General features: G+C 48.7%; 1 protein-coding gene across 2 annotated transcripts in view; it reads left to right on the top strand.

Annotated features, from left to right (window-relative positions):
• Nucleotides 1–24,139, top strand: part of CALN1 (calneuron 1) — a 529,481-nt gene that overhangs the window by 17,324 nt on the left and 488,018 nt on the right. The gene's annotated exons all lie outside the window — the stretch shown is intronic.

The raw sequence follows: 24,139 nt of genomic DNA, 5'->3' as shown, positions 1-24,139 counted from the left end.
AGAATATTTTCTTCTGGAGTTTCACTTAAGGGCCACTGAAAAAATTAGGTAGACCATGCCTTGTCTATTTCCACGACATATTTTGGATAGCATTTACAAACATGTACTCATGCAGTGAAATGCAAGAGCGTAAGCTAAGGATACAAAAGGGCAAAGGTTGGCAGTTATTCAGTATCATCTGAAGCCTGACAAGGGACAGTCAGAAGGTAGATCCTAGAGGAGGTAGTAGGGTGTTAAATGCCAGAGAGATCAAGCAACGTAGGGGCCGGGGAATGGCCCATGGATTTGGAGAGTAGGAGGCGGTCAGCACAGTTCCCTGGAGCGATGGAGGCAGCAGTCAGATGGACGGAGGTCAAGGAAGGAAGTGGAGCTTTGACGTGATGGTTTGAGGCGAGACCGCTATTCCAAGAAAGTTCATCGTCATGGCATGGAGGGAGATGATGGCAGGCAGAGAAGGCTGTAACACCTAAAGAAGGGTTTTGTTTATGCCCCAGCAGAACGGGAGAGACTTAGTCATGTTCTTGGAGAAATAGGTCGCCAAGAGACAGAGGAGAGAGATGAAGGGGAGAGAAGACAAATGACAGAAGCAGGGACCCGGATAAATTCTCATACGGTGTGTGCGCTCACACACGCTCAACTTAGCTTGGTGTCTCCCTCTCTTTAACTTTTCCTGGTGAAGGACCCCTCACCTCGGCATTGTTCTCCTTCGTTTTAAAGCCAAGATGGCCTCGGGGCACCTGGGTGGCTCAGTTGGTTAAGTGTCCAACTTCAGCTCAGGTCACGATCTCACAGTTTGTGAGTTCGAGTCCCGCATCGGACTCTGTGCTGACAGCTCAGAGCCTGGAGCCTGCTTCTTTCTGATTCTGTATCTCCCTCTCTCTCTCTGCCCCTCCCCCATTCGTGCTCAGTTTCTTTCTCTCTCTCTCTCTCTCAAAAATAAGTAATCATTAAAAATAAAATAAAATAAAATAAAATAAAATAAAATAAAAAGTAAAGCCAAGATGGCCCTTGGCAACCACATACCCTGTGGGGGTTGGGGGAGCGGTTCTAAGATGTGGTCCACTTGGTCTCTCCCTAAAGAGAGGGCCATTGTGGGGTCTCCGCTGGGCTTCATTTCAGCCATCTGTCGCCATGTCAGGGCCGCAGGGGGCCTTAGTGAGTGTCCAGCCTGTGTCCTTATTCCTCACGTGAGGAAACTGAGGCGGAAGTCTCCTTGGCAAGGTAGAGACAGCAGCAGGAGAGCTCGACCCCAGACCTTGCTCATTCTGCTTGATCAGAGCATCAACAGACCCTTCTAGAACTCTCTCTCTTGATCTCTCAAACTTGAGTGATCGGCATGCACCGTAATCACCTGCAGGGTTTGTTAAGACACAGACGCCCTGGACCCCACCCCCAGAATTTCAGAGTCAGTAGGACTGAGGTGGGGCCGAGACTCTGCCCCTCTAACAGCTTCCCGGGAGCTGCAGAGGCTGCTGATCTGGGGGCCACGCTTTGAGAACAATGCCAGGGTGGTACTGTGGGCAGGGGAGGTGGTGGGGGAGGCAGGAAGAAGGAGAGGGGGAGGAGGAAGGCTGGACCTGGCTCCTGGGAGCTTTTCCTCTGGGCTGATCTCATTTCTCTCAGCCGCCAGCCCCAGAAGATGAGGCATTCACCTTCCAGCCACTAAATATCGAAGGAATGCAGTGGGGCAGGCTGTGCTCTGAGGCTAATCCCAGCAGAGTTGGGCTGTTAAACACGGCACAGTCTGAGCTCCGAGGTCCCTGCCGCCCTTCGCAGGGAAGCCCGGCTGGGACCCAGGCTGAGACGTCCAGATTCCATTCCATTTCAGCAACTCTGAGAGCCGCTGCTCTCCCCAGATCCCCCAGGAGAGAAGGAGCTGCCTGGCTGGGTGTGACCCAAGGTTTTTCTTCAGCATATTCCATTATCTTGACGCTCAGAGCATATGTCAAGTGAATTCTGTGTTTCTGGCAGGTTATTACGCACTGAATTAGTGTGTTGAAATAAAAACTATAATAAAGCTGTACCAGACTCTTAAATTGTTAAAATTTATTATAAAATGTGCATAGTTATTAACTGATTTTCGCCTGTGCGCCTTTGCCTGTGCCTGAAGCCAAAGAGATGAAAAGTGACTCTGTCAAAGGGAGGCCGAGAGTTGGCTCCTGGAATTCTCCAGAGAGTCCCAGCGGGGCAGCAAATTCACAGTTTCGCGGAGAGCAGGGCTGGCCTCTCCCCACGGCCTCGGCCTTTCCCCGCGGCTGCAAGTTACGGTCCCACGGGAAGGAAGCCGCTCTGTCCACTCCGGGGAGTCCCGGGCAGGCGGAGGGCGGTGTAGACAATTGCGCCTCGCGTGTCACCAGTGTTTACACCCCGCAAGGCCTAGTGCCCACCCTCCCTAATCCTGGGACCGAATGTTCCAGCGTGGAAAGCGGCTGCAGATGGGCTTCCAGCACGTTCTCTCCTGCCATCCCCGCAGGGATGCTTCTTTCTCTGCCTTCTGAGAACCCGGTGGAGGTGCCAAACAGTCCTCAGCTCAGCGCAGGCTGTCCCCGGCTTGGTCCGGCACCGGGGAGCCAGCCGCTTCCGGGGCTGTCGGGGTCTCCCCAGCATTTTCGAGAGGAGGCCGGCGTGTCCCCTGGGCTCACCTCTGTGGGTCGGAGGGTGAGGCTCCCTCTGTCGTGAGAGATATTCTCCGGGGTGCGGGCGGCCCCTGGCTCCCAGTGCGCATTTTGAATCAGGTCCCAGGTGGCTGTCTGGACTGGGCTCCAACCCCCTGAGACGTGCCTTTGCGCCGAGGCCGACGTCCTCCTCATCGGTTTTCTAGCCCCGGCCCCCGATTGCCTTCCCAAGACCAGCGAGACTGCCAGTCTGAAGCGGGAAACACCTTTGCCTGAGCGAAAGTGAGAATGAAAAGCTCAGACTGGTTCCCAAATGCCAAGGCTGAGGGTTTTCTTGCATTTGCGCTGACTGTATCCTGGCGTTGCCCGGGGGGTGGGGGGGGGGGGGGGAGTGGCAGGAGCTCATCCATCTACTGGTGCCCCGTGGATTTCCCCCAGGAGTGTCAGGAACCACAGCCACCGTCCCTGATCTTGGGGGGGGGGTCTCCCAGCCTTGCATCTGTGTGGTCCCGGGTGAACTGAGGAGCGTGGGGCCAGTGTGGGAGAGCTCTTTGGTCTTACATTCCTTCCGGGAGGGATTTTCCTCCAGATCGTCTCCATTTCATCCCTGTGTATATAGCGGAGCTGCTACCTAAGCCTCGGAGTTCGGCATCACACGAACCGCGGAGGACGCTCCGTGGTCCAGCTCCTGCTTTCCTGTGCATGTGCTGCTTTTGCTGAGACACCCGTTCACCCGTTTCTCTGACCCTGGGAGCTAAGGCTGCCTTCCCGGCGTGGAGCTGTGGGGAGACTAACCGGTATCTGAAAGACAACTGGATGGTTCAGATTGCTTTTCGCCCTTCTGGTCGCTGAGTTGGAGGCAAACGAAACTGTACGAGCAGAAATTGACACTTAAGCTCCGCTGAGACTGTCCGATAACCTGAGTCCTCCCTCTTCTGCCCTCTGCCCCGTCAAAGCCTTAGCATAGTCCGTGGAGGGGTGTAGGGAGAGGAGTAAATGTTTGGATTCAAATATTTGGGTTTGGGTGAGCGATGGGTTTACTCCTTCCGCACTTCCCCTCTGCACACTGGTGCTGTGGTGCCTCACACCCACAAGATGGCAAGATCACATGAGTCTGTAATAAAGAGGAATCTAGTTAGCTCATCAGCATTGTCTCTTCGGCCGGGCAGTGATCTCCTAGTTTTAAAAGACAGTGAAATTGCGGCGTGAGAACTGGTGCCTGCTAAAGGAGATCGTAAAGTGGCCAATTTAGGAGAGCCACGGTGCACGTTTAGGATCCATTTATAGGTTCTCCACCTAGTTCCAGAAAGGATGCGGTGCAGGGCAGGTTGCAAAGACGCATGTCCAAGTGCAAGACATAATTCAATAACAAATAAATGGACGGAGAAAATAAGACCCCGGGAAAACAAGACTGAGGAAGCAAGGCTGGAGCCAGGAGTGAGGTTAGGACGCAAAATCCATGACATCGGACCCTGTTGTGTTTGCTAGAGGTGAACTCCAGGGCAGCCCTGGGCTTTCTCTGAGCCAACACAGAGAGGGAAGCAGTCTTTGGTTGCAGACCCAGCATGCATGTGAGAAAAGCAAACCAGCTGCTCAGGAGAGGCACAGCTATTCGTGTTACTGGAGGCAGAAAGAAATATTCCCCCACAGGTCCCCCAAAACGGACCACAGTGCAGTGCGACCAGCAGCGTCCTGACCCGCCTTACCGCCAGTCCAGATGGCAAGGAACTTAATAGGGAGGACTGTTGTAACATTCCTCCAGGTGGGGGGCACGGCTAGGGAGACAGAGCTACCCCAAACACTCTCTGAAGGTCTGACTCAATCCTAATCAGAGTTAAGCCTATGACAGGCTGCCTTTCCTTCAAGCTGTTCTCCATGATGAGTGATTCTGTGGTGTAATGTCGGAGGCTGCTGCAGTGTTTAAGGTATGTGTGTGTGTGTGTGTGTGTGTGTGTGTGTGTGTGTGTAAGGGAGATGGTAAAGGAGGGGGTTGCACTGGGGTTTATACACCCCACCCTCTCCGCTTTGTTCCTTTCATTTTTCACATTGGGGTTCCTCGTAAGACTTACTTGAAGAAAGAGGTCTCCCACTGCGAATAGTAGCTTGACAATTACAGTTTAGAAAAAGGGAGGGACTTGACTTGATGGGCGGTGGTTCTCCCAACAGCATGAGCCTTGAGCAGTGAAGGTTGAGGTAATTCTCCTTGACAAGTACTTGGAGGGCAGCTGCCCTGGGCTGCTGGTTGGGTCCAGCCCCATATGCTTTAACAGTTGGTAGAGCTGGAGGTGGCACTGACTCTCTCATGGAGACTGGGGAGGTGACCAGGACACCCTCCTGAACAGAATGCTAGGCAGGATGCAGTTCCTGGCGGACCAGTTCCTTAGAGCTGGTATCTCTTCTGATTGGTTGGTATTTGACTGGCATCCATTTTGATCGGTCAGAGTCTGCGCCCTATGGGTTGTTACCAATTTTGAATATCACCCTGCCCTTGAGCAGGGCTGGGAAACTCCTCAAGGAGAATTTGGGGTCCCATCTAGAGTCTAGACCAAGGGTCTAACAACTTCCCAAACTCTGACCGTGGCAGAAAAAAGTTTGATCCAGAAAAAATGTAAACATCTACCTCAGTGATTAACGTCCCTGTAAACACCGATTATGTTTAACCGTGGACGTCATAATTTCCTCTGAGATAAACTGGGCACAAATTGAACACCCAGGTCCTAGAGCAAGCTAACTTTACATACATATTTTGGACCCGACGGCAGCTAAGTGATGAAGAATGTTTTCTAAAAAATGATGACGTTGGGTTTCAGGATAGCTGGTCTACCTCCTTTCTTTTTGACAGCAATTAGAGATTAAAGCCACTTGTCTATAACAGCCACTAGTAATTCATGGCCATAAAACTGTGCTCTGTGTTCAAAAAAGAATAAGATTGCTCTGTTCTCTGTCAGTGTTCAGTTCATCTAGGAGGGACCTCAAGTAGTAAAGATAGAAAACAAGGAGGAAAAAATACAATCCTGCTTTATTCCATGTTTATAGTTTTGGGGTGTTTTCTATACATCGTTTGTTATTCTAAAAGCTGGGGACAGAGAAAGGGACAGAACTGAACAGGTTCCTGCTCTTACGGAGCTCACATGCTAGTGGTGACGTACAGATAATAAAAATGTAGCAAATATTGCCTATTATGACTTGGTGCTAATTCCAAAATCTGAATCAACTTGGTGTCCATCAATTACCTTTCCTCTTGGGTACGGATCATGTTTTTCTGTTTGTGTGTACGTCCAGTGATTTTGAATTGTGCTCTGGACTTTGCGAATGCTATGCAGTAGAGACTCTGGGCTCTGTTATGTTCATCTGAAGAGTATTTATTTGTTTGTCAATGTGTTTGTTTTAGCTGGATGGTGGCTGAAGTGTCCACTCAGTTCTTTGAAGCTTGGCTGGGCTGCTCAAGTCTGCCCTGTCCGTGCGGACTTTGGGGGTCAACCAGAGGTTTGACAGCATTACTCACGAGATTTGGGTCCCTCCCTCTGTGATCCTCTCCTTTCTGGGGCGTCTCTCATCCTTTCTAGCTGCCGGGGATGCCCTCAACTCTGTCTTCCGATTCCTCAGCAGTAAGACTTCAGTGTCTGGCCTCACAGGGTACTGATGGTTTTGGGGGGCTGCCCTTGGGTGAAAGCCATAAAAACAGGAAGCTGCTCAGTTTCGCTCAGCCTTTCGCTCTTTCCACTCCAACTCCCCTTCAGTGTCTTCCTACTTTTGGTCACTCTCAGTGCCTTTTGAGCACTAGAGTCTTTTACGTATTGCCTAGAATTTATGACCGCTATTTGTTATGACTGTTATTTACAACTGAGAGTTGGTTTAATACGAGCTACTGTGTGATGAATAGAAGCAGAACTCCCAAGCTTAGCAAAGAAATAGATAGGCAGGCAGGTAGGTAGACGGAGAAGATCATTTTAGATGGTGATACGTGCTATGATGGCAAAAAATAGAGAGTGCCTGGAGTGGGTAGAAGAACGATTGGGGCCAGCCTCTTAGGAGGTGACATTGAGATGAGACCTGAATGATAAGGGGCAGCCAGGCATTCATGGATCTAGGTGTGAGCCCTCCAGAGGGAGCATCAGGTATACAAATGCTGAGGGAAGAAGGGGCTTAGTGCGTTGGAGAGGAAGGGATCCGGCAGCAGGGATGAGTGGGCGGTCAGAGAGGTGGACCACAGCTAGATCATCACACACGGCCTCATAGACCACAGGAAGGCACTGGCATTTTGTTCCACATAGGATGAGAAATCACCGAAGAAGAATTTTCAGCAAGTCATGATGTGATGTAGCTTATACTTTCCAAAGATCATTCTGGCTTTGCAGAGGAGCAGGCTGCCTGGCCACCTAGGTAGGGGGGGACGAAGTTGTGGGCGAGAATTGCAGCCCACCGCAGGCCGCACTGTGGGTGATGGGCCCCAGCAGGGTCGAGGCAGATAAGCAGCATACAGCGGGGTCAGTGCTGGCCATAGCTGGTCACTGTCCCCAAAACAAAGCCCTAGATGAAGTTGACAGGGTGGTTCCTAAGAGACTATTCCTCAGCTGAGAATTTCAGCTCAGTGGTCACAGCCGAATAGCCCTGCTTGGCCCCATCTGTCTCTCTGTGGAGCCGGGCCTGGAGGACCTGCCCCACAGAAGGGTCTTCTTAAAATCCCATAAAACAAGGTGTCCCGGTCTGAAATTCGATACATGTGACACAGATCAGTACCGGTCTGTCTCTGCTGCGTTTCCTGAGCGTTGGCCAATCTTGGGGGCTCCTGCTCAGGGGCAGGAAGCTGGGCCCCTCCTGCCAGCTGGCAGGAAGGCACAAATTTAGATGCATGTGTTTTTCAGCAGCTGGATTATTATAAAATGTGAGGCCTCCTTCTAGAATGCTTACGTGGTGTGGGCCCTCAGGATGCAAGGCCCTTTCCAGAGAGTACATGGGCCCCCTCTAGGGAGGTAATAATTCCTGCCCTGGCTCAGGGGCGGTGTCTCAGGGGTCTCCTGGGATGAGATTATCTGGGGAGCCAGCTCTCCAAGGACAGAGTGAAGGAAGGAGCCTCTTCCCTTGACCTATGTGTGCAGCCTGGCACTTTCTGCCCTGGGGGTAGACTTGCCCTATTAGCGCCTCGGAAAAGCAGAAGAAAAAAAAGCCAGGGAGGTAAGTAGAGGGTTACCTGTGCACAGGGAGGCAGGAATGGCAGAAAGCAGGAAAATCGAAGTTTGAGATGGAAAGAAAACTAAGAGAGAATAAAGAGAAAAGGAAACACACGAGACACACACATTCTGAATAAACACCCAGTAAAACTAAAGACGAGGTGATGAAAATCAGATGACACTGATGCGCTTAGTGTCAAAGAGAGAGCCAACAAAGTAAGGAGGTAAAACCAAAAAGGTGAAAAGAGAGGAAGAGGACGGTGGAAATTTACACGAAGGGTTAAGAGCAAGCATTAACAGCATAAATGATAAATGTGTATTGAAATTGAATCTCCCTGGAAAGGAACGTTTTAAGTCAGCTGAAAGCACAATGCCAGGTGCCGCTTGGCACCAGAAGCAAGGGCCACTTGGGCTGACGGTCCCCTGAAGAGAGGAGACTAGTTAGGGGCAGAGGATGGGAGAGGGAGGTTCACAACCAGCCGGGGTCCCTCTCCAAAGGGTGGATCTGAAGGCAGCACGAGCCCCCTCCCTTCAAGCTCTTAGACAGCCGGGGGGCTGTGGTCTCTCACGCTCACGAGTCTGGCCAGAACAGCTCCCAGAATTAGCACTTGCTCTGCCAAGGCCCTGGGCAACGAGGAAATGAAGCATGATGACCTCCCCGCCCCCCGCCGCCGCCCGCCTCACCGAGTTTCTGTGCCCAGGAATCTGGGGAAATAAAGCAGCCTGTCTCTTTCTGAAGCTCTACTGCCTTTGCTGGGTGTTGTTGAAGAGGCAAGTCCCTTATCCCAGGGACCAGGTGCTCAGGTGAGTCCCAGCTTGTCCCCGTCACTGCCCTGCTGGCCCCAGCCCATGACAGTCAGGGGTAAAGGAGCCCTGAAATTCTGGTATCCATCGGCAGCGAACGAAGCCTCCCAGGCAGCATCTACCTAATGAAAAGTGGTATCTGTTTGGGGTTGTGAGAGGTCGTGCGGCCTGCGGGGTGCAGGGTGAGATCGGGTAGCTATTTCTTCCTGGGCTGGAGCAAAGCCCACATATGCAACTTATGTGTCTGTGATGCAACTTATGTGTCTGTGGCGTCTTGCTTTATTTTCCCAAGCTGCTTTCTGGTTATGTCTTCAGACAGTGCTAAGGTTAGGGTTAGGCTTAGGGTTATAGTGAACGCTGATTTGCATACACACCCTGGGAATGCTCAGAAGATGGGGCAGATCCCTGGAATGACTCCCAGGCCAGCTGCGGAAAGAGAGCTGGGACAGTATTCCCAGAGTCAGGACTAAGAGTACTTCCCAAGCCCAGCGTCCAAGGATTCCTCAAGAAGACCCAGACATAAGCCCTGAGTTAAAAATGACCAGCAAATGCCCTGCCCAGAGGTACCCCTGGGCATCAGTGAGGGAAAACCAAGTGTTCCTGGGATCGTCTCTCTTCCTTGCTTCTCAGTGGATCAGCCGGTCTACCCAACCAGGAAGCAAAGTCACCATCTAGGATATAAAGAGCCTGAGCCACTGAAGGCCCATCAAGATAGGGTTCGTCTAAAAGAGTTGTCCCCTTGGAAAGCTCTCTCAAGTTCCAGGAGCCCTAGGTGAGCTGGGCGTGCCCAGGAGTGGTGGGTATATAGCCAGGGCAGGTCCTGTGCTAGGTGCTAGGGACACCGTGGCGAATGTGGGGACTGCCATCCTCCAGACCCCTGGGGTGGGGGTACAGAGCTCCTCCCAAAGATGAGGAATGGGGAAGAACCGGCAGGCAGAGGGGGAGGAGCTCCAGGTCAACCTGGAGACCCAGCGATCGCTGGGTGGGGCTCAGAGCACAAGATCACCGCGACGGAGTCTGAGGCCCGTGTGTCCCAGGGAAGCCAGGGTGACCCCAGACCTATTGATGAGTCCCCACAACCATGACTAATGAACAAGAGGAGTTAATGGACTCCTCTCCATTCTCAAAGCCTCTGCCAACTCTGCCACCAAGAATAATAAGCATTTAGAAACTAATTATACATCTGGACAAATCTGTTTCAGTCTACTGGATTGAACATAATCATATTAAAATATAATGAACACATTCAAATACACAAGGCCTGATGGAATAGTCACTTAGGAACCGGTGCTGGCGGGAGAGGGGCTGTGAGAGCTCGGTGGGAGCGGAGCCCCCTCGGGCCTGTAATTGATTTCCTTGTCACTTTTGGTTTAGGTCCTTAATGCCGGCTTGTTCACACAAACCAGTGGTGGTTCTGTACCCTGATTTTGTTGCCTGGCGTCCAATCTTTGTCTCGTCTGGGTTGGAGGGATAAAGTAGGGGTTGCAGGATGCCTCCGACATGCCGGAGACTGCAGCCTCCAGCCCTCTGGGCAACCAAAGTCCGCTGCGTGGGAGGTCTCGTCCGCGTCCTCCTTGGGAGGCAGGGTGGAGGGCACCCAACGGCACTGGTGTTTCCCAAAGCCCGGCCTCTAGATCCCTATCTGGACCTTCCTCAGCCGTACGTACTGAGCATGTCTCCAGGTCTCCAGCCTAGATGAGGACTCAGGCCTCTACTGGGAATCCCCGAGGAGGTGAGCCTGCTCTGGCAGCCGTCCTGGTGCCTGGAGCATGTTTTGGCCAAGCACGCCCTGGATCGAGGCTTTGGCCTCAGCTCCCTGTGGCTTCTTGCTGCTGTCCTGCACTTCTCTGCCTCCTGTACCAGCTCATTCCAGTGCATTCCAGCTGGGTGTGACGTCGCGGGTGGAGACCGGGAAGTGTCAAGGGTGGAGGGAAGGGGCCCGTGTAGGCATCGTGATCGGCTTCTGGAAGAGCGTCGCCATAGCGCCCGGGCAAAGTGAGTCTGGGGCCGAGGCTGTTTGCTTTTGTGCTGCTTCTAGATGGGAGGTCCTGGCCCCCGGGGAGTACATGGGGCACAGGCACCTGCATGACCACTGATGAGGGAAGCCACAGTTGAGAGCCGGCCTGTACCAGACAGCCAGGTCCCCATGGTGAGGCCGGTGGGCCACATCTATGCCCCCTAGCCACACACAGGCCTCTTCCTACTGCCGGGGTCCCACCATCTGAATCACTGCTCTGGCTTCCAGAATTGTCCAGGAGGTTCCTCCCAAATGAGATGGTGAACTAGATGGCTCACGGACCAGAGCTAGCCCGCAAAGAGGTCTGTCATTGCTGTTCTTGCGTTGTTGTGTTTTTTATTTTGTTGCTGTCTTAAAACTTTTGACGCGGTCGCCGGCATTTTAAAAATCAGCTGATATATTACTTTAACAATCCGCGTTTCCAGTTCCTTTTTAAACATTCCATCTGGCCATACTGGAACGTATCCCGACAGCAACAGTCAGTTGGTGATGAGCTGTGGCCACCCCTTTGGACAAGGGGAATCATTCCATCATGGTCTCCTGCCACCTTTGTACTGGACATTTGGCTTTTTTGTATCTTTATGTTACCGCCCAGTCCCTGTAGGCACTGGGGTCACCACTGGCTGCTTTAAAATAAGGATCCCACACTCGTATGAATTAGACTCTAGTGCTGAGCCAAGAGCAGGGTGCAAACCTCGCCAGCTCTGACTGCATGAAGAAACACCACCGACTGGGGGGCTTAATCAACACACATTGATTTTCCCACAGTTCTGGAGACTGGAAGTCTGAGATCAGGGTAGAGCCTGGTCAGGTTCTGGTGGGAGCTCTTCCTGGCTTGCAGACATCTACCTTCTCACTGTGTCCTCACATGGCAGAAAGAGAGAGAGCAAGAGAAGGTGAAGGAGAGAGAGAGTGGTTGTTTTTTCTTCTTATAAGGCTACAGTCCCAAAGGATTAGGGCTCAACACTTACGATCTCATTTAGCCTAAATTGCTTCTATAAAGGCCTTCTCTCCAAATACACTCACAGTTGGGGGTTAGAGCTGCAGCATGTGAATTCGGAGGGGACACAGTCCAGTCCACAGCATCCCTGGATTTCAGGATGTACATTTGGAGGCAAGAGGACCACCGTCGAGAAGGGCAATTAAATGACCAGTGGGGGTCTCAGGCCATCCAGTCACGTCACAAAAACGGGAACAAATGTTTGAGCGAGGGATAGACTTGGCAACTGCAAAGGGTGGGGACACGTGGAGACACAGGGCACATGGTCCCTGGCCCACAGCTCCTGCGTCTCAGCAGTCCTGGGAGAGAGAAAGAGACTTAAGGAAAATTCAGGACATCCTTTCTCAAACATTTGCTTGACTAACCCACACTGGCAATTTACGCTGGCCATTTCCAAACTCTTCCCTTCTGCTCTATCTCTAGAAAGTTCTATGCTCCTGTACTGGGGTGAGGGTGAGAGTGGCAGTGGGGGTGGGGTCGGGAAAGGTCGAGTGAGGTCCTTCCAGACCTTGCTGCTTGCATGCAAGCAGGGCAGGGGCAGAGATAGAGGGAGACAGAGAATCCCAAGCAGGCTCTGCACTGTCAGCACAGAGCCTGACATGGGGCTCGATCCTGCAAACCGGGAGATCATGACCTGAGCAGAAATCAAGAGGCAGACGCTTAACCGACGGAGACACCCAGGCTCCCCACTAGGGGACTCTTAAAAGCAGAAAGCCTCAGAGACGGCGTGGAAGCAGAAGGAAGGGGAACATGCGTGTGTGGGCATGCGTGCATGTGTGCGGGCATGCATGCATGTATGCACGTGTGTCAGTGGCAAAACTTGCCCGGACGCCCAGCAGTGAAAAAGCAGGTATTAATAATGTCTTCCCCTGCAGGAGGCAGCCCCCAGGTCAGAGGGTGGGACTGACCTTGTCGAAATAGGTTCTAGGCGCCAGCCTGCGTGGCCTTCTGGAAGCTTCTCAGGGAGCTGGCAGAGCAGGACCAGCCATGGCCAGGAGGCAGATGGATGAATGTTGTCCTACTAGGAAAACCAGGCTGGGGGGTGTGGCCTCCATCATCTGGGAGCTTCTTTTTAGGGGTGGGGAGAGGGGTCCTCCAGGGAGAGCGGGGTGTATTGGGGATTTCCAATGGTTGACAGGTTCTGGAAACTTCCTGAGGCTGGGGACAGAGAATTTGACCAAGGCCTGGGGCTTGGTTTGGAACGTGAGGTATTTTTTAAAAGTTTTTATTTAAATTCCAGTTAGTTAACGTATAGTGTTATATTAATTTATATATAGTGTTATATAAATTATATTTATATTTATATATAGTATTACATAATGTATATAATATGTAACATATATATATATAACATATAACGTTATATTAATTTCAGGTGTACCATATAGTGATTTAACACTTTCACCTTGCTCAGTGGTCATCACGACAGGGGCACTTCTTAATCCCCATCACCTATTTCACCCATCCCCCCACCCACCTCCCCGCTGGTAACTGACGGTTCTCTACAGTCAAGAGTCCGTTTCTTGCTTTGCCTCTCTTTCCCTCGCCCACCTTTGCTCATTTGTGTTGTTCCTTGCATTGCACATATGAGTAAAATCGTACGGTATTTGTCTTTCTCTGACTGACTGGGTGTCCCGGTTTGGTTTTCCCAAAACAGGTTCGGTGGGACAGGCATGGGGGGTTGGACAGGGGCTGGGGGTCAGTTCATCCAATGGCTGTCCCTGGGCATGCAGGCCCACCTGCGCCCCAGTGAGCCAGGGTGGGGTCTGGGTGGCAGTCAGCATTCTGGGTCCGTATTTGGGAGCTGTCTTGAGTATCTTTCATTGTCCGGGGAAAAGAGTCCCAGCCAGGAGAGTGGATGCCCTGGGGGCAGGGCTTCCCCCCTGAATGAGGGGAAGTGGTAGGAGGCAGGGAACCAGGGTCCACACTGGGGTTCATGACTGAATCCTGGGCAGCGGAAAACAAAAAGAGCGCGCCTGGCCCCCAAAGGTCCCCCATAGGGTGCCACGTTTGCCAACCAGGTTGGGGCCATGGCACATGCAGGAATGACAGCATTTGTATGCATGCTAGATAAAGAGAGAGGCTGTGGGTGGCCAGAGGGACCCTGCCAGGATGCTCTGGGGGATCCCCAAGGGCTGGGCAGGAGGGGCACCAGCCGGGCACCACCTCAGCCTCTTTGCAGAAACTTAGTGGGCCCTACTGTGGGGCTCGAGAGAGGAGCCATGTTTGGGAACACAGCATGCATGTTCCTCCTTCCGCCATTCACCAGCTCTGTGCCTCGTGCCTCAGTTTCCTCACCTCTAGAATGGGGATAATATTAATTTTAGGACCCGCCTCACAGAGCTATCATGAGGATTAAGTAATAAATTCACGTCAAGTTCCTAGAACCCCACGCTTGGCACGGAGTACTTCATTTGGGTCAGCCATTACTAGGTATTTCATCCAGTTTAGATGTCAACGATTGTAAAAGTCTCCCTGACTTCACAGATGTTAAAACATGAACGTAGTTAGAGTCTTGGAACATGAGGTATGGTATTATTTGGTGTCAAATAATCTAGCATCTAGCATCTAGCAAAGGGAAGCTAGATGCTGCCTCCTCTGCCAGTACAACGAGTGGGAGTCACTTGGAGGAACTTCCTATACCGTGTCTTCAGGTCAGAGGCTGGATGTGGGTCCAAGACGGCAGGGAGTGGGTGAGATTAAGGTGGTGGGGGGTCCGTCAGGGGTCGCAGCAGGGCTAAGTGGGCCCTGCAGCCTGGGGCTGCACACCAAATCCTGCTGGGATGAACCCATTGGGACCTTTGAAGACCAAAGTGAGACAGCAGATGCCCCCCCCCTTTTCTTGCTACGTTCCATGCAGGACTCCCTGGTTATGCTAATATCCTTGTACTATGAAGACTAATGATACTCTTCTCTTAGATGTGCTTAGTATCATTAGTCACAGCTTACTTGCCACTTACCTTACAACAAATCACCATACGCCCCTGTCCAGAGACTCCACGTCTAAGAACAATTCCTGTAACAAGGTCACGGACGAAAGGAGTGTCTGTCATGGCGGACATTCTAGCCATTGTGATATACTTGTAAGTGAGAGAGTTCAGCGTGAGGGTGGATTGTTTGGAATGCCTCACAGCACATCCTGTAGGCACGGGCTTCATAGCATCCCACATTCATTCAACAAACATTTACTAGGTGTCTACTAATTCCAAACCCTGAGCACGTTTGCAGGGATCATCCGAGCTACCATGCCAGTGATCACAGCAAGGGTGGCAGAAACTCTATTATGCCATCTTACTCAGCCAAGGAAAGCTAAGGAGAAGCCCCTGTCCCGCGCCCTCGTTTCTAACCTGGCCTCTTCATCTACTTACCTCAGCAAACACTAGTGAATGTCCAACCCACTTGAATGCAAAACTGACCATGTGTCCAGAGCATATTCTGTCCCCTTTACACACAAGATAAGGTGTCAAGATCCATACTTATCCCACCTTGTTTCTAACCATTTTAAAAACTTCTTACTACGGAAAATTTCAAATTTTTCAAAAAATTACAAAAATAGAGACTAGTGTAATGGAACTAGGTGTATGAAACGCAAACTCCGAGAATGATGGGTATCTTTTAATCTTGTTTTATGTTTCCTGGTATGGTGTGTAATTTCACACATAAATACTTCAACATGTATTTCTAATATATACAGATGCTTTCTTTTTTAATGTTTATTTATTTCTGAGACAGAGAGACAGAGCATGAGTGGGGGAGGGGCAGAGAGAGAGGGAGACACAGAATCGGAAACAGGCTCCAGGCTCTGAGCAGTCAGCACAGAGCCTGACGTGGGGCTCGAACCCACATACCGCGAGATCGTGACCTGAGCCGAAGTCGGCCACCCAACCGACTGAGCCACCCAGACGCCCCCCAAAATTTTTAATGTTTTTAATGTTTATTTTTGAGAGAAAGACAGACAGACGGACAGACAGACAGTGAGTGGGGGAGGGGCAGAGAGAGAGAGGGAGACACAGAATCCGAAACAGGCTCCAGGCTCAGAGCTGTCAGCACAGAGCCTGACACAGGGCTCGAACTCACGGACCGCGAGATCATGACCTGAGCCGAAGCCGGACACTCAGCTGACTGAGCCACCCAGGCGCCCCTACAGATGCTTTTTATTTATGGAACTAAAATACTATTATCACTCTCAACAGAATTAACAGTAATTGTTCAATATCATCCCCATGTTCGCTTTTCCCTGTTGCCTCAATTATGTAGTTTATTCAAATCAAGATCCAAATAAGATGCATGGATCACAGTTAATTGATAGTTCTTTTAAGTATCTTTTAATCCATAATAGTTGCCCTCCTTTTCTTTCCATACCATTTATTTGTTACAGAGACCGTCTAGTTTGTCCTGTAGGACTTGCCATATTCTGTTTTTGTTTTACTCTAGTCTCACGTGTTATTTAACACATTTCTTTATGCTCTATGACCCTGTATTTATATCTGAGGGCTTGATTATATTCATATTCTATTCTTTTTTATGTTTTTTCATTTTTGAGAGAGAGAGACAGAGAGAGAGACAGAGAAAGGGAGAGAGATCACGAGCAGGGGAGGGGCAGAGAGAGAGGGAGACAGAGGACTCGAAGCAGGTTCTGCACTGACAGCAAAAAGCCCGAGATGGGACTCGAACTCATGAACCATGAGATCATGGCTTGAGCTGAAGTTGGACGCTCAACTGAGCCACCCAGGTGCCCCAATTCGTATTCTATTCCTATGTAAAGAACATGTTTAGGTTTGCTGTGTGCCTCCTATTGCCTCACATCAGAAGGCACTTAATATGTGGTTGTCCCACTTTGTCGATGTTAAGATTGAGGTTCTATCAGCCTGATTCATCCCAGCCAAATTCTCTATCAATGTTACACGTTATGATTTTAATAGCCATTGATGATCATTACCTAGATCTATTATTTCATGATAGGTGGAAAAATGGGGTTGTTTTCATTTTAGCATTCCTTCTGAATTTACTTGTGATGCCTCTCTAAAGAACTTCTTATCATCAACAGTCTATATAGAAAGGCAGGGTGAATTGCTTGATTATTTCCTTTCATTTATCATTTCTTTTAAAAAAATAATGAGTAGTTGGTGCCCTAGCAGTTGCATTCATATCCATTTTCAGAGTAATGGATTATTCTGAATCTGGCCATTGGACCTATCTTAAAGTTGGCCTCCTCTATCACATGACGTCATTGGGAGCTTATCTGTATTCAGGCCTGACTTTTATGTTTCCTCCCATGGAGCTGAGTCCTTATGGCTGAAAATGGTATTTAGAGACCACAGTATGAGTTCTAGTGGTGCTCATTGCTTCTGGTTTTATAACTGTCAAGGCTTTTTAGTGACAGAGCCAGGACATGCATGTTCTTTTTTCTTTTTTTAATGCTTATTTATTTTTGAGAGAGAGAGAGATGGAGGGAGGGAAGGAGAGTGGGGGAGGGGCAGAGAGAGGGAGACAGTCTGAAACAAGCTCCACACTGGCAGGGGAGAACCCGATGTGGGGCTTGAACTCTTGAACCCCTGAGGTCACAACCCGAGCCTAAGTCGATGCTTAACCCACTGAGCCACCCAGGCGCCCTGGGACACGCGTGTTCTTGAAAGACAAAAATAAATCCTGAAGTCATACTAATATTGTTATGCAAATTAAGTTTTCGGGTTCTTATTTCACTTTAAAATTTTATATCTATGTCTCTTTTCTGCACCACAGAAAATCTTGATTCCTAATAACATTAATTTATTTATGATTTCTTCCCTAGGCTCTATCTCACTTGGGATGTGCAATCAAAATATTAAGTTTTAAAGGATTAAAAAAATCCTTCTCTCCAAAGTTAAGCATCGACCTGAAATATAGTTGTGTCTGCATGTTTTAGTTTATTTTCTACTTTTAGGAATTCCTTTACTTTTCCTTTTGATAGAACTTTTAAATATGTAACACTTCTAATTTATTTATTTTTGGCGTTGTGAACAGGCTCTGCTTGTGTGTTACTTCTTCTCAGTATTGTTTCTATATATGAAGTCTAATAAGTTCTATATGTTAATCTTATATCCTGAAAGTTTGTTAGATTCTCTTATTATGTGCAATAGGTTTTTCATGGGTTCTTTTGGGTTTCTAGATATATAATTATATTATTGAAGGAGAGCTGGTTTTATTTTGTTTCTTCCTTTCTAATCTTATGCCCCTAATTGCTTGTCTAATCATATTGGTTAATGCCGACGATGCAGTGGGAACAGTAACAGAGACAGTAACAATACAGTGAATAGTAGTGAAGATAGAGACTTTATCTTGATTTTAGCAATTAAGTCTCTGGGATTTTCTCAAAAGGAAGAGGCTGGATACTGACTCTTGAACTGGTGTGGATATATATGTATTTATGTTAAGGAAGTATCCAGTTTCCTACTGCGTTGCGATTTTCAATTTTCGATTGAGTTGCTCAGAGCCATTTATATTTCTTGGTTTTCATTTTGAGGAACCAGGATTTAGGATGTTTTGCTTATGTGACTCTCAGCCAGGACATGAAGGGACATTGGGACTCCTGAAGAGTAGCAATTGCAGAATTATGTTGCAGGTGCTTTTGAGGAACTACTTACAGTTTTTAGACGTGGATTAGAATCTTGGCTTTGTCTGGGTATCCATGTTATTATTATATATCTAAGTGACTTGGGGTAGAAACAGGGAGAAAGTGAATTTCACTTTTATGTTACATTTAAGGGAACATTTAGCATGTGCTTTTGTATTTTTCAGAAACTCACTGGACATTTCCTAACCAGCAGTTAAGTTTTTATCTGTTATTTGAGCTTTTGAATATTCCTTGGTATGAAAATATTGTAAGTGAAGTGTCCTCTGCAGGAGGACAGCTTCAGAGACAATAAGCACAAACCACCGTGGTCAGAATTTGTTGCTCATCAGCACGTTGAGCAGACTGTTTTCTTCTTTGACAACATGCATCCTATAGAAGGCGCTCCAGTGCCCACGTGTTCCAGTAAATGCAAGACTTAGCTTTGGGGCTGGCTGGACCTCACACTCTACTTCTGACTTCTTGCTCTCAGCAAGTTGTACCTCGCTAAATACCACTCATTCCGCTCAACGTTTTGTCCAAAGGTAACTTCCAAACAGAATTGTGTTGAAGGGAACACTTGGGCGCTGTTGGTGAGCATGTAAATTGGTACAACCACGGTAGAAAACAGTGCGGAGTTTCCTCAATTAAAAATAGAGTTTCCATGAGATCCAGTAATTACACTTCTGGGGACATATCCAAAGGAAACAAAATCACCATCAAAGAGATATCTGTACTCTCATGTAGAGTGCAGCATTATTCACAGTAGACAAGGTATGGAAACAACCGAAGTGTTCATCAATGGATAAGTCAATGAAGAAAATGAATGAATGATCCCATATAGATCACATTTTCTTCATCAATTTATCTATTGATGGGCACTTAGGTTCTTAAATATATATATATATATATATATATATATATATATATATATACATATATATATGCATATATATATAATCCATATATATATATGTGTGTGTATGGTATATATATATATATATGTGTATGTGTGTGTGTGTGTGTGTATACAGATATACACATATTTGGCTTATTTCACTTAGCATAATCCTCCAATTTCATCCATGTTGCAGCAAATGGCAGGATTTCCTTCATTTTTTGACTGATTAATATTCCAATGTGTGTGTGATATATATACATATACATATATACATATATATGTACATATACATATATACATATATATATATCACACACACATTGGAATATTAATCAGTCAAAAAAAAATGAAGGAAATCCTGCCATTTGCTACAACATGGATGAAATTGGAGGACATTATGCTAAGTGAAATAAGCCAGATACAGAATGACAAATAATGCATGACCTCCCTTATATACAGAATCTAAAAAAAGAAGTAACAGATAATAGAATGGTGATTTCCAGGGGGTGGAGGGCGGGGGAGGGGAAGGGAGATGTTGGTCAGAGGTTACAAAATTTTAGTTACAAGATGAATATGTTCTAGAGACCTGAAGTCCAGCAAGATGACTATAAATAATAGTAATGTGCAGTACGGGAAATATGCTAAAAATAAACTTGAACTATGCTAAAAAGTAGTAAGTGAAAGAAGTGATGAGCAAAGTGTTAATTAGAATTACATTCCATTATAACAAAAATAAATTTTATTTGTGGATCAATCTGATGACACACAGGCGGAGGACTTTGAGAGAAAAGATCCACCTGCAAAACCCTTGTTGAGCATTACAGAGGATACAGTTGTGCTTATAATGTGTCTCTCAACAACTGTAAAATGTAGCAGGGGTTACAAGATACAAAAGACTAACCTGATGCCCAATGTGGTCAGAATGGGGGGAGCATTCTTGGCAAACATTCGAAGTGGTTCTTAGTCTGAATAATCAGTCTGGGCAGTACTTGGGGTGCATCTACCCCGTATTTGTGAATTATTTATGCCAAAAAATGCAAGATGGTGCCCTCCAATCATAAACATTAGATTTTCAGCCATACCTCGCTCCCACAGTGATTGCATTTTCAGACACTCCAAAAGGGACGACAGTCTACCAAGGACTGAGTTTGCCGGTGACCCATGTACCCAACGGGATGCTCAGAGACATGGATGCTGGAATGATGAGGTTGACCGATTCATGGAGACTGCATCCCTACTTCTCCCCTCCACAGAGGCAGGCACAGGGATCCATTGTGCTCTTAAATGGTGGGACTGAAGGCAAGAATTAGAACCTCCCCTCTTGGATACTTTTTTTTTTTTTAATGTTTATTTATTTTTGAGAGAGAGACAGAGTGTGAGTGGGGGAGAGCAGAGAGAGAGGGAGACACAGAATTCGAAGCAGGCTCCAGGCCGTCAGCACAGAGCCCGACGCGGGGCTCGAACTCATGGACCGCGAGATCACGACCTGAGCCGAAGTCGGACATTCACCGACGGAGCCACCCAGGCACCCCTCCTCTTGGATACTCTTTATGACAAACTGACTCATTGAACTGAAGAAGCAAGAGCAGCCCCTTCTTTGGTCTATGCTTTGTGTCTGTGTTCCCATCTTGATTCTGGGTTCTTTGGGGCTGTGTCTGTCCCTATCCTCCTATAGGTTCAGCCCAACACCCATCTGAACAGAGTGGGTGTTCAGCCTGTTAGGTGCAAAAGAAAGGAATTAATAATGATATCTAGCATACGTAGCACTTACTCTGTGCCAAGCGCTTTACAATAATCCTAAAAAGTAGGTGCCATTATTATGAGACCCATTTTGCAGATGGGGGAACTGAAGCACAGAGGAGTTAAGTTACTTCTCCAAAGTCACACAGCCCATAACCGGCAAAGTCAGGATGTGACCTGCATGGCCTGATTCAATTATCCGTGTTCTCAAACTCCTCACCACCCCCAGTCTCTGCATATTATGCATTGGTAAGAGAGATGGAGTAGATGGGACACCTTGAGTGGCCCTGAGTGCCTCACAGTGGATGGGCAGTGCTCAAGGAACATTCTAGATGTAAAAGGAAGTGATTGGGTCATTTGTTGAAATGAAAAGCTGAAGAGGAAAGACACCACTGTGGGTCCAGGAATTAGCCCAAAGCTCTAACTTCAAAACGTGGGCTCAGAAACCAGCTCCTGGCTGACCTTTCAGATGGTAATAAAGACAAGTGGCAAAGGGGCATGAAGGAGAAATTCTAGAAGTTAATTGCCCTTAGGATTCTCATGAGGAAAAGAGATAAGCAGTTAATGTGGGGACAAAGAGTTATGTTCAGCAGGTATTTACTATGGGTCTCAAGGTGCATAAGGGCCACCAGGGACTTGGCAGGTGTGTGCACCATGGCTCTTGTCTTCGAGAAGCTCCTAGAGAAATGGCAGGGTGCACGTCCATCTTCTATCCACATGCCGACTTAGTTGACCCTGGGCCGTCAGCCCCAGCCTATGGAGGGCTCCTTTGGTATCCCCCATTGTGTGACAGGCCAGCCTTGACCTGGGGAGGAGCATTCTGGGGAGATAGCTTCCAGCTGGAAGAGCCAAGTCCCCTTTTGGCCAAGAGACCAGCCCCCAGCTTTGTGTTTCTCTGACACATCACGAGTGCTGCAGTGAAGGGCAGCAGAGGCCAGCTGAGCAGGTGTAATTGTTCCTTATGGGGAAGCTGCACCCCGAGGGCCTTGCTCCTGTTGAGCTAGGAGCAAGTTCCAAGTAATTAAGTGGATTGGGTTCTAATGCCCTTGTGACCATCAGCTTGGACATCTTTGCTGAGAGCTCTTGGCAGGTCCTAGTGCTGCCTTGGCGGCCAGGCTAGCACTGGGGGGGGGGGTTGCCCCTGCCCTGGTGTCCACTCTGCATGGAGGGGACTGATGAGGGAGGGGACTCAGCATATTCGGAAGTTCTTGTATATGGGGAGCTAATTACTCTCTTTTGAAATCTGTGTTTGCCACCAATCACAACTTTCATGGTGCGAAGCCTGTCATGGCAACTAAAAGCCTATCTGAAAATAAAATGACACTGTTTTGTTTTGTTTTGTTTTGTATTTCTACCGTAATGACACAGGACATTTGTTTTTCCTTTTTAACTTAACGTGGTAACTAGAGATGATGACAAGAGTACAGATGTGTGCGCAGCACGTGTGGGTCAGCAGGTGCCATAGTGCGTGCGGGTATGGGTTGTGTGCCTACATGTGTGAGGGTTCCTGTGGGTGCTCGTGTTGAAGGGGACAGTGTGTGCAGCTGTGTGGCTGTGTGTCCAAGGGCAGGGGCTGGATGTGAGTGTGAGATCACACATAGGCTGTGAATGTTTGAAGACCTGTCTGTGAGCATGTGTGTGTGTGTGTGTGTGTGTGTGTGTGCAACCCTGGAGATAAGTAGGCTTGCATGGATGTGTCTTACCTATGGCTGAGCCTGTCTCATTTGGGCTGGGATGGGGCTGACATTCAGTGCCTACCACGCATTCAGTCACAACCAGAGTTTACAACACTGATAACATGCGCACACACCTCTTCAAGGCTTTAGGTTTCCTAAAACTTTTTTAATGTTTATTTATTTTTGAGAGAGAGAGGCAAAGTGTGAGTGGGGAAGGGACAGAGAAAGAGAGAGGGAGACAGAGAGACAGAATCCGAAGCAGGCTACAGGCTCTGAGCTGTCAGCACAGAGCCCAACGCGGGGCTCGAACTCACGAATCGCGAGATCGTAACCTGAGCCAAAGTTAGATACTTACCCGACTGAGCCACCCAGGCGCCCCAAGCCTTTGTGTTTCCTAAAGGCATTTTCTGAGCCTATCCCCTATGAGCTGACTTCTGCAGGGGGAATGCTTCCCAGATATAGAAACAGACCTCTCATCAGAACGAGAAGGCTAGAAGTAGAGCTGGGAGCCTTTTCCCAGGAGGTGATGGACAGGGACCCAGAGTGAGGGCTGGAGACCCATTTGCCTGTTGCCGGGAGAGGCCACTGCCAGCTGCAATGTGCAGATGCCCCCGGGGCCAGCTCTCTCAGACGAGGACTCGGTGTAAGGTGACCAGGGCTCGTTTTGTTTCACCACCAAGATCCTTCCAGCTGAACTCTCTGTGCTTCGCTCCTCTTGAGACTCTGTTTTATTTTCCTTTCCTTTTAACTTCAGTATGGAACCAAAGAGAACCAATATTGATCAAGTGTTAGTTCAATAAGCATTTATTGCACAACCAATTATTTTAAGGTTGTTCCCCCCCCCCCCCGCCCCCGGCCCCCATGACACGGTGTGCATGTGAATTACTCCCTGCCTGGAGCTTTGCTCAACGCAGTGCTGCCGGGAAAGGGGGCGGAGACTGTGGGCAACAGCAGAAGTGGGCCCAGAGGAGGGGGGTCTTAACCTGAGCCCCCTCACAAAGGACGGGAAGGGGTTAACCAGGTGTGGGAGAGAAAAGGAGAGATGGTGACGTAAAGGGAACCCAGCCGCTCAGTACACGTGGGAAACAAGCCTGTTGGAAGCTGGTGAAGGAAACTAGTCTTGGACGCTGTTAGGTTTGTCTACAGAAGACAGGACGACATTGCCCTGGGATCGCCAGCAGCGTCACAAGCCGGGAGGCTTGGCAAGAGTCCCCTCCCGAAGACGGCTATTTCTAACTCTGGCCCCCACTTTGATTCCGTGGCTCTGCTGATGTCAACAGCCAGGCAACAAATTATGCTGGCAAGGCGCCGGGCTTTCTTGCAAGTTGCAATCACGTTGGCCGCTGTAGCAGAATACTACAGCAGAGCCCCCGGGAGTGTGAGCGGAAAAGTACCTGTAAATATTCCAAAGGTTGCTTCCAAAGGCACATTATTGGTTTGTTGTGTAATACCCTCTGGTGACATTGAGGCCTTATTAATAACTAAACATCTGTCACAACTGTAATTATACTTCTTAGTGCCAGGATTGTGCGGGTTGTGCATTGTCCTGTTTAAACACGGAAGGGAGGGTGTAAATAATTTAGGCAACCGACGTTGAGTAAATAACCGAGCAGCACCGTGCGGGCA

Source organism: Felis catus, chromosome E3 (assembly GCF_018350175.1).
Source record: "Felis catus isolate Fca126 chromosome E3, F.catus_Fca126_mat1.0, whole genome shotgun sequence".
Classification (NCBI taxonomy): Eukaryota; Metazoa; Chordata; class Mammalia; order Carnivora; family Felidae; genus Felis; species Felis catus.
Note: the sequence above shows the minus strand (reverse complement) of the source record. Positions and strands in the feature narration are given on the sequence as shown.